The sequence below is a fragment of the Petromyzon marinus genome, unplaced genomic scaffold, assembly GCF_048934315.1.
Source record: "Petromyzon marinus isolate PM22_M1 ecotype Great Lakes invasive population unplaced genomic scaffold, UKy_Petmar_22M1.pri1.0 PM_Scaffold_49, whole genome shotgun sequence".
Classification (NCBI taxonomy): domain Eukaryota; kingdom Metazoa; phylum Chordata; class Hyperoartia; order Petromyzontiformes; family Petromyzontidae; genus Petromyzon; species Petromyzon marinus.
Window position 1 is genome coordinate 437,798 of NW_027423490.1, and position 10,431 is coordinate 448,228.

A 10,431-nucleotide genomic window follows, 5' to 3' on the forward strand; every position below is an offset into this window, starting at 1 on the left:
CTTCATCCAGTAGTGGATAGATAAACGTACTGTAGATTATTCACGTGTAGACAGGCAGGTACACAGACAGGATCTCGGGGGAGATACTCTGATAGATGCACACACACTCAGGCAGGCAACCAGATGCACACTCAGGTATATGGATAGGTGACAGGTAGCCACACGCAAAGTGGAGAGCTCACGTCCGTCCATACTTCACCACACGAGTGGAGGAGCCACACGTACCTCCATGGTGGCAACTTGCAGAGCAGGGTGCACAGAACTCGCAGCGTCTCTCGCACAGTCCGGGTCTCTGCATGCGGAGCAGGAGACGAAGGCGAGGATCACAAATAGTCGAGGGGGCGTGACGGCACCCAGATCTCAACACGAGGACTCACATCCTCACCATGAACCCACATCATCAACGCAGACTCACATCATCACCACTTACTCACAACACGAAACACAAAAATAACAACAACCGACATTCGCCACAAAGTAGCGGTAATGTCACCACGGCGCCTGTGCCGGGCCAGGTGCACTTTTAGGCCACGTCAAGTGCCGAAGGCTGTCAAGACGTCACGGGATAGACCCAGGTTCCAAAGGTTGGCTGAGATGACTGGTAGATACACCAGCTGTATCCCAAACTGTGCCAACTTGCTGAATTTTATCCGCCACTCGTTGTGAGCGTCACTCCTCTGCCCTCAGTTGTTGTTGGAGGGCGACTGCCTCCAACTGCCCAGTAGCATCCTTCACGAGCTTCCTCGTGAAGGATGCTATTTACACCGCTGATACCACTCTTCTGCAAGTCCACTCAGCTCCACATCCTCCCAGACAGCATCAGTGCATATTTTCGACAGCCCATGTCATGCCCGTTTAGCCACCTTTATGCGGCCAAAAAAACTGCTTGAATATTCGGGCTACAAGACCCAGCCAACGCAGCCTTGCCTGCCGGAGGAGCTTACTGGTGGGAAAGTGTCCAGATCTTTCAAGGATTTGTGAGCCCCTCACACAATCCAGCCTGTTTAAAGCCATGACGGATCGTAGGAACCACCACTAACACCACCACCAACAACACCAGCACCACCACCAACAAGAATATTACCACCATCAACACCATCACCAAAAACATCACTAACACCACCAACAATACCAACACCACCCCCATCAACAACACCACCCCAATCAACACCACCTCCATCAACACCACCCCCATCAACACCACCATCAACAACACCACCAATACGATCACCAAAACCACCAACACCACCACCATCAACACCACCAACACAACCACCAACAACACCACAATCAATACCACCAACACCACGAACACCACCACGACCACCAAAACCACCACCAACAACACCACCACCAACACCACCACCATCAAAACCACCAACAACACCACCTCCACCACCAACACCACCACCATCAACACCAACAACACCACCATCAACAACACCACCACCAACTCGACTACCAACACCACCAAGAACACCACCAACAACACCACCACCACCAACACAACCACCATCAACACCACCACCATCAACACCACCAACAACACCACTAGCAACAAAGATAAAGATCCCCCTTATAGATGAAATAGACTGTTGGGGCAAGTGCTGTTAGCCAGCAGTACCTATGAAGGCCAGAACGGCACACGAGGGCGTGGGTGGCCAACACAACGCCCGGCCGCCTTTGTCTCCCTAGTGGCGACGTTTACACACCACACCAGGTACTCATTTGAGGCTGAGTCGACCTAGGGGAGGCCCAGGATCGGTTCACATAATCGTCACCGGTGTTGGCCTTGAGCGGGAATCCAACTCGGGGTCACCGGGTTCATAGCGCGGCGCGTTAACCACTACACACACACAGACTCACACACACACAGACTCACACACACACAGACTCACACACACACACAGACTCACACACACACAGACACACACAGACTCACACACACACACAGACTCACACACACACACAGACTCACACACACACACAGACTCACACACACACACAGACTCACACCACCTCACCGCTCCTCACCTTCGCCAGATGCTCTCCCCGCCTCTCTAACGGACAAACTGCCAGGAGGAAGCGCGTGGCTCGAGACGAGGGGGCGGTACCATGTGACCACGCCCACCGCGACGTAAACAGCCCTGAGCCCCTCCCCCCACCGGAGCTCCTCCCCCCCATGGCCACACCCCCTCGCCCCACCCCTTTACCCCCCTCACCCCGCCCCCTCTCCCCGCCCCTCCCCCCGCTGCTTCTTCCGCTGAGGCCGGGGCGAGTGGAGGCTGGCGCTGTGCATTGTGGGTGGCGAGCGGCCGATTTGGATTCCCGCTCACGGCCACCGTCGGTGGCTCGCGAGCTTCTGAAGCGGCGGCTCGCTGGCTGGGCCACCTCTACGTCGACTCAGCCCGAAGAAGGCGAGAAGCTTGCACGGTGTGGACACAGCAGCAGTGGCGGTGGTGCGGGGGAGGGGGAGGCAGAGGAGGCGCCTGGCCCACAGCCGTCACGCGCTAGGCGCCTGCTGAGTTCACGGCCCTGCTGCTGATGATGAGGAGAGGCACTGCCAGATTGCGGCTGATGGGATGAGTTAAATTTAGTTTTTTTGTATCTCTGGAGGGACGGATTTGTTGTCGTGGCAGAAATGGTCTCCACTAGAGGCCGCGATGTGGAGTATTTGGTCTCCCCTTCCACGCTGGGCGTAGCCACACTTTACGCCTCCACACGCGGGCCGTGAGCTCACTGGACTTGCAATGCAGAGGTGCAGGTTCGAGTCCATTTCACACTCAGCCACTCACTCAGCCACCCACTCACTCAGCCACTCACTCACCCACCCACTCACTCAGCCACCCACTCACTCAGCCATCCACTCACCCACCCACTCAGCCACTCACCCACCCACCCACAGAGGGATAAAGACCCTTCATGCAGTGGTTGTGTAGTATCTGCGTTAATATTTTTGTTGTTTGGTTATGGTGGTGGTTGTGATGGTTATGATGGTGGTTGTGGTGGTGGTTGAGGTTACAGTTGTGTTGTAGGTGGTTATATTGATTGTTATGGTAATTGAGGCTCTGGTTGTGGTGCTTGTGGTTTTGGTTGTGGTTATAATTGTGGTTGTGTAGGTTGTGGTTAAATGTGCGGTTGTGGTCTTTGTGGTTATATTTGTTATAATTGTGTAGGTGGTGGTTGTAATGGTCATAGTTGTGGTGTAGGTGGTTATGATGGTTGTTTTGGTAGTTGTATGTATTTTGAACTTCTATCGCACCCTACCCAGCCAACCGTGCTAATTGGAGGTGTGGTTTTAGTTGTGGTTATTTTATGGTTGTTTTGGTTATAGTTGTGATGGTGATTGTGGTTGGTGCAGGTGCTGGGATGAAGGATGCGTTCTGGGTCCTCTGCCCATGCGGCTCCAACAGCGATGGCTCCAGCCAGCACTGCCGCCCCTGTGTCGCATTGGTCACATGACCTTGCCTCCCAGCATACCTTGCAGTCGTCGTTGATTCTGGGCCATCTTTACCTCCTGCATCTCGAGAGGAGCTCTCGCTTCCTGCACGCGCTCTCCTCCTACCTCTGCTCTCTCTCCCCGTGTCTCCCTCCTCTCTCTCCCCGTGTCTCCATCCCCCTCTAATTTCTGGGTGGTCCAGGTTCAGGGGTCAGGAGTTTACTGGCTGCACTCCAACCTTTGACCTTGGCTGTCACTCGAGTGGATTTGTCACACAGCAGTCAACCCATAGCATCAGGATCTGTCCCGTGACCTCCTCCTGTGCCTAGCCTGGAACAGCAGTCAACCTGTGGCACCCGGATCTGTCCTGTGACCTCCTCCTGCACCTAGCCTGGTACAGCAGTCAACCCATGGCACCTGGGTCTGTCCCGTGTCCTCCTGCATCCAGCATGGCTTAGCAGTCAACCCATGGTACTTGGGTCTATCCCGTGTACTCCTGCTCCTGCACCTAGTCTGGCACAGCAGTCAACCCATGGCACCTGGTTTGTTGTGATGACATTACCGCCACGTAGTGGCGAATGGTGGCCATTGTCGTTGTGAGTTGGTGGGCTTGTGTGTAAGTAATTGTGATTGAGTGTGTGACTATCATGTCGTGTGTGCGAGTTGGATGGTAATGGTGTGCTTATGAGGGTGAGTGTGTGTGGGTGTGTGAGTTTCGTGGTGAGGATGTGAGTGATGGTATGTGACAGTGTGAGTTTGATGGTGCTTGTATCATGGTGAGTGCAAGCAATACTGTGAGTTTGACTTAATTCCCCCCCCCCCTCCCTTTACCCACTACCCACTCTTCCTTCCTCTTCCTCTCCCCCCACTCTCCCCACCCCCTCTACCTCACCCCCTCTACCTCCCTCTCTTTCCCTGCCTCTATCCCTCTCCTTTCTCCCGTAACTACCTCGCCTGTAATACAGGAGGTCGTGGGTTCGATCCCTACCCTCACACCTGCTATATATTTTAAGTTTGCATGTCTCTCTCTCCCTGTGGTCGCGTTCAGAGTGTTTGGTTTCTATAAGTGTCGACGTGATGATAAGCCACTTCGTTGACCAATAATTTTTGGCCTTTTCTCTTCTGAAGAAGAGCTGTGTAGCTCGGTGGGCCTCACCTGGTAAAATATAAATAGTTTAGTTTCCTCTCTTCCTCCTTCCTCCCTCTCCACACCCCCTACCCCCCAGCACAATAACAAGAAGCAGGAGGAGGAAGGTTCGTCTCCCAAGCCGAGCGCTTCCAGGTCCACCTTCATGATCCTCCCTCTGCCCCAGGGTGGAAAGATCCCCTCGCACAGGGTTACGGTATCCCACCCACATACACACAGGGTTACAGTACCCCCTACTCACATGCCAGGCTATGTGCACCACACAGAGACCTAAAGACTCGCACATAGATCCATAGACTCACACAGACCCATAGACTTACACAGAAACCAATTAACTCAAACAAAGACCCATCGAAACACAGACAATATTCTTGCACAAAGACCCATAGACTCGCACAGACTCATCCACTCGTGCACTCATCCACTCAACGACTCACAGGCTTACTCGCTCACCCAATCCCTCACCTACTCAGCCACTCACTCAAGAACTCTCTCACCCATTTACCCACCCACTTGCTCACCCACTCGTGCATCCACTCACATAATCACTCATAAACTCACCCAGTCACACGCTCAGAAACTGACTCACAAAATAATTCACCCACTCGTGCACTCACTCGCCCACTTCCCCATGTGCACACAAATTCACCCACTTACTTACTCGCTCACAGACTCCCTCTCTGATAGACTCGCTCACTCACAGACTCAATCGCTCACAGACTCACTAAGAAGCTCTCACCCACTAACTTATTCAGAAACTCACTCAACCACCGACCCACTTACTTAAAAACTACCTCACTTATCCGCACCCACTCACTGACCTACTTACTCATTCACTCGCTCAGCCACTCACTGACCAACTCGCTCACTTGCAGACTCACTCACTCACTCATCCACTCACTCCGAAACTCATTCATCCACCCACCGACTCACTCGCAACCATTAACCCATCCACTCAATCATTTCATCCATTCACTCATCCACTCACTCAACTACTCACTCATTCAACAACCCATTTACTCAGCCACTCATTCAGAAACTCATTCACCTACTCACCCACACACTCACCCACTTACCTATCCACTCTTCCACTCATTCAAGCATCCACTCTCTTAACCACGATCTCAGAATATCACTCACCCACTCACCCTCCCAATAATTTCATCACTCACTCACTCACCCACTCACTCCATCAGTCACTCACCCACTCACTCATCCACTCAATCAATAACCTGCTCATTTACTTACTCACAAATGCGCTCATCTACTTGCTCAATTAGTCACTCACTCACCCACATTTTCACATTTATTCCTTCCGTCACTTCCTCATTCAGCTACTTCGCCAATGATTATCTTATTCATTCACTCAATCACGTATCCACTCACTCAACTACTCACCCATCCACCCAATCACTCAGAAACTCACTCACCCACTCACCCACTCAATTATCCACTCACTGACCCACTCACTAACTCACTCAGAAATGCACTCACCCACCCACTCATTTATCAAATCATCCACTCTCTCACCTACTCACCCACTCACACACAAATGTACACACTCACTAACCCACTCCCTCACCTACTCACTCACCTACTCACTCATCCACTCGCTCAACCACTCACAGATTCACTCACTCACAGACTCTCTCATCCACCAATTCTCACTTGGTCACCCACTCATCTACTCAAATAATTCACCCACCCACAAACGCACACACAAAAACACCCACAAAGATAAAGATCCCCCGTATAGCCATAACAGACCGTTGGGGCAAATGCTGTTAGCAAGCACCTATGAAAGCCAGCATGGAACACGAGGGGGTGGGTGGCCAGCAACAGGCACGGCCAACTTTGTCTCCCTAGTGGTGAGGTGTGTGCACATCACCACTAGGGAGATGAAGTTGGCCGTAGGTCAACACAGCCTCAAATGAGTGCCTGGTGAGGTGTGTGCACCTCAGCAGGCACTCATTTGAGGCTGTGTTGACCTACGGGATGCCTGGTTCAGATAATCGTCACCAGTGTTGACCATTAGAGGGAATCAAACCTGGGTCGCCAAGTTCGTAGCGCAGCACACTAATCGCTATACTACACACTCACTCTCACAAGCTCACTCACTCTCACAAGCTCACTCACTCTCACAAACTCACTCACTCTCACAATCTCAATCACTCTCTCACAAGCTTACTCACTCCCACAAGCTCGCTCTCACAAACTCACTCTCATAATCTCCCTCACTCTCACAAACTCACTCACCCTCACAAACTAACTCTAACAAGCTCACTCACTCTCACAAGCTCTCTCTCACAAACTTACTCACTCCCACATGCTCACTCACACTCACAAGCTCACTCACACTCACAAGCTTACACTCACAAACTCACTCTCACAAGCTCACTCACTCTCACAAACTCACTCACTCCCACATGCTCACTCACTCTCACACACTCACTCGCTCTCACAAGCTCACTCGCTCTCCCAAACTCACTCGTTCTCACAAACTCACTCGCTCTCATAAGCTCACTTACTCTCACAAGCTCACTCTCTCTCACAAGCTCACTCGCTTTCAAAAACTCACTCACTCTCACAAGCTCACTTACTCTCACAAACTCACTCGCTCTCACAAACTCACTCACCCTCACAAACTCACTCACTCTCACAAGCTCACTCACTCTCACAAACTCACTTTCACAAACTCACCCTCGCACAAACTCACTCACCCTCACAAACTCACCCTCGCACAAACTTACTCTGACTCACTCTCACACAAAGACAAATACATTCCCTGTTTGAGATTCCCTTTTAGCCTGAAGAGACTGTTGGGGAATGTGCTGTTAGCGAGCACCTATTGAGACCGAATCAGCACACTCGGGAGTGGGTTGCTTTAGAGTTCAGTGTTACTCACTGGGGCTTCCATAGAGTTCGGTGTTAATAACTGGGACTTCCTTAGAGTTCAGTGTTACTCATTGGGGCTCCAATAGGGTTAAGTGTTAATCACTGGATCTCCCATAGGGTTCAGTGTTGCTCACTGGGTCTCCCATAGGGTTGCATGTTAATCAATGGGTCTCCCATAGGGTTCGTGTTACTCACTGGGTCTCCCATAGAGTTCAGTGTTACTCACTGGGTCTCCCATATGATTGAGTGTTAATCACTGGGTCTCCCATAGGGTTTGGTGTTAATCACTGGGGCTCCAATAGGTTTCAGTGTTACTCACTGGGTCTCCCATAGGGTTCAGTGTTAATTACTGGGTCTCCCATAGGGTTCAGTATTAATCACTGGGTCTCCCATCGGGTTCAGTGTTACTCACTGGGTCTCCCATAGAGTTCAGTGTTACTCACTGGGCATTCCATAGGGTTGAGTGTTACTGGGTCTTCCATAGGGTTCATTGTTATTTACTGGGTCTCCCATAGAGTTCAGTGTTAATCACTGGGGCTCACATAGGGTTCAGTGTTAATCATTGGGTCTCCCATAGGGTTCGTGTTAATCACAGACCCATAGATTCCTAAAACCCTAACTCTATAAACACCTAAGCCTCTATACCCCTAACCCTCTAAACCCCTATACTCCGAAAACCATAACCCTCTAATCTCCTTCACCCTTAACACCCTAACTTTCTAATCCCCTTAACCCTTAAACCCCTCACCTTCTAAACTCCTCACCCTCTAAACCCCTATGCCTCTAACCCCCTAACCCTCTGAACCCAAACCCCTAACTCTTTGAGCCCCCAACTTTCTAAATCCTTAAAAACCAAACCCTCTAAAACCCTAACCCTCGAAACCTATGTCCTTTTAAAGTGTAACCTTCAGAACCCTTAACCCTGTAAACCTCGAAACCTTAACATTCTACAACCCTAATCCCTAACCTAAATCCGAACCCATCTAAACCCCAACCATCTCAAAATCTAACTAACCCCTAACCCTCTAAACACCTAACCTTCTAAACCCCAACCTTCTAAACCTCTAACCCTCTAAAAACCCTAAAACCCAAACCCTCTAAACACCTAACCCTCTAATCTCCTAACCGTTTAAACCCCTATACCCCTACAACCCAAACCCTAAAAAACCCCTAACCCTCAAACCTTTATTACACTAAACCCATAACCCTCTAAACCCCCAACTCTCCAATCCCATGTTTTTTTTTTGCGGTAAGATCGTGTAAATATAAATGTCTTAAAACCCGTCACCACCCGACACAGCCAATTAATAAAGTTTGTCACGTGAACAAAAGTGCCAATTAGTTTCTACTTTGGCACATCGGTGTGTTGGAGACTAACCCAAATAAACCTTTATTATGCATAACGCCTCAACCCCATAACTCCCCCTGCGCCACCCCCCATGTCCCCCCTCCCCCCCACACCCCCCTCACCCCCCACACCCACCACACCCCCCTCGCCTCCCCCCGCTGCTACTTCCGCTGAGGCCGGGGCGAGTGGAGGCTGCGCTGTGCATTGTGGGTGGCGAGAGGCTGATTTGGATTCCCTCTCACGGTCACCGTCGGTGGCTCGCGAGCTTCTGAAGTGGTGGCTCGTTGGCTGGGCCTCCTCTACGTCGACTCAGCCAGAAGGTGTGAACCAAGCGCGGTGTGGACACATCAGCAGTGGCGGTGGTGGGGGGGGAGACAAAGGAGGCATCTGGCCCACAGGTGCCTCCTTTGTCTCACTCCCCCCGTGTCTCCCTCCTCTCTCTCCCCGTGTCTCCCTCCCCTCTCTCCCCGTGTCTCCCTCCTCTCTCTCCCCGTGTCTCCCTCCTCTCTCTCCCCGTGTCTCCCTCCACTCTCTCCCCGTGTCTCCCTCCTCTCTCTCCCCGTGTCTCTCTCCTCTCTCTCCCCGTGTCTCCCTCCTCTATCTCCCCATGTCTCCCTCCCTCCTCTCTCTCCCCGTGTCTCCCTCCCTCCTCTCTCTCCCCATGTCTCCATGTCCCCTTCTCTCTAGGTGGTGCAGGTTCAGGAGTTTTATGGCTGCACTCTGACCTTTGGCCTTGGCTGTCGCCCAAGTGGGATTGTCGCACAGCAGGCAACCCATAGCATCAGTATCTGTCCCATGACCTCCTCTTGCACCTAGCCTGGCACAGCAGTCAACCCATGGCACCTGGCTCTGTTCCGTGACCTCCTCCTGCACCTAGCCTGGCACAGCAATCAACCCATGGCACCTGGGTTGTTGTGATGACATCACCGTCATGTAGTGGAAAATTACGGCTGTTGTCATTGTGAGTTTGTAGGCTTGTGTGTGAGTAATGGTGCATGTGTGACTTTCATGACGTGTGTGAGAGTAGGATGGTTGGGGCGTGTTTTTGAGGGTGAGTGTGTGAGTATCATGGTGAGTGTGTGGGTGTGTGAGTGTGTTTTAGATGGCTGGCAATGTTGATGGGTGGTGATGATGATGCAAGCCTTGTGCTAGAGAATGGCCCACTGAAACTAATATAACAGAGCATCTTCTGAGTACCCTTTAAGTGCTGTCTGGTCCACATCATAAAGGGTAGAACTTTCCCACCTGTCCTTCGATGTTTGCATGACTGCTTTTGTTTTATTTTGTGAATAGCAAAAAGCATTCAACCCCATAATACATGTTGTTTTATTGGTCGCTCGTCCATTTCATATCCCATAGCGTAACCACTCATATATTTGGATTCCTCTCGATGAGGCGAGCAGTACGAGTACCACCTTGATGGGTCTGCGACGTTTCCTTCCAGAGTTATTACCAAAAAACCACAAACATCCCAGAATCCTCTCGGTTTGGGGTCAAAATATTGTCGCTTATTAAATCCCATAAGAAACGTCGCATCGAATAAATGTGATTGAATTCTCCCCGTCTGGACGAGCGGAATTGAATGGTGCAACTGATTTTGCT

The 10,431-nt window shown here is 51.2% G+C and overlaps 1 long non-coding RNA gene across 1 annotated transcript; it reads left to right on the top strand.

The window, feature by feature from the left end:
• Positions 1 to 2,293: 2,293 nt before the first annotated feature.
• LOC142923407 (uncharacterized) lies at positions 2,294 to 9,712 on the top strand. The gene is made up of 4 exons (XR_012940747.1): positions 2,294 to 2,433; positions 4,666 to 4,782; positions 9,005 to 9,149; positions 9,517 to 9,712. It is a non-coding gene; the product is annotated as an uncharacterized LOC142923407 (long non-coding RNA).
• Positions 9,713 to 10,431: the final 719 nt, after the last annotated feature.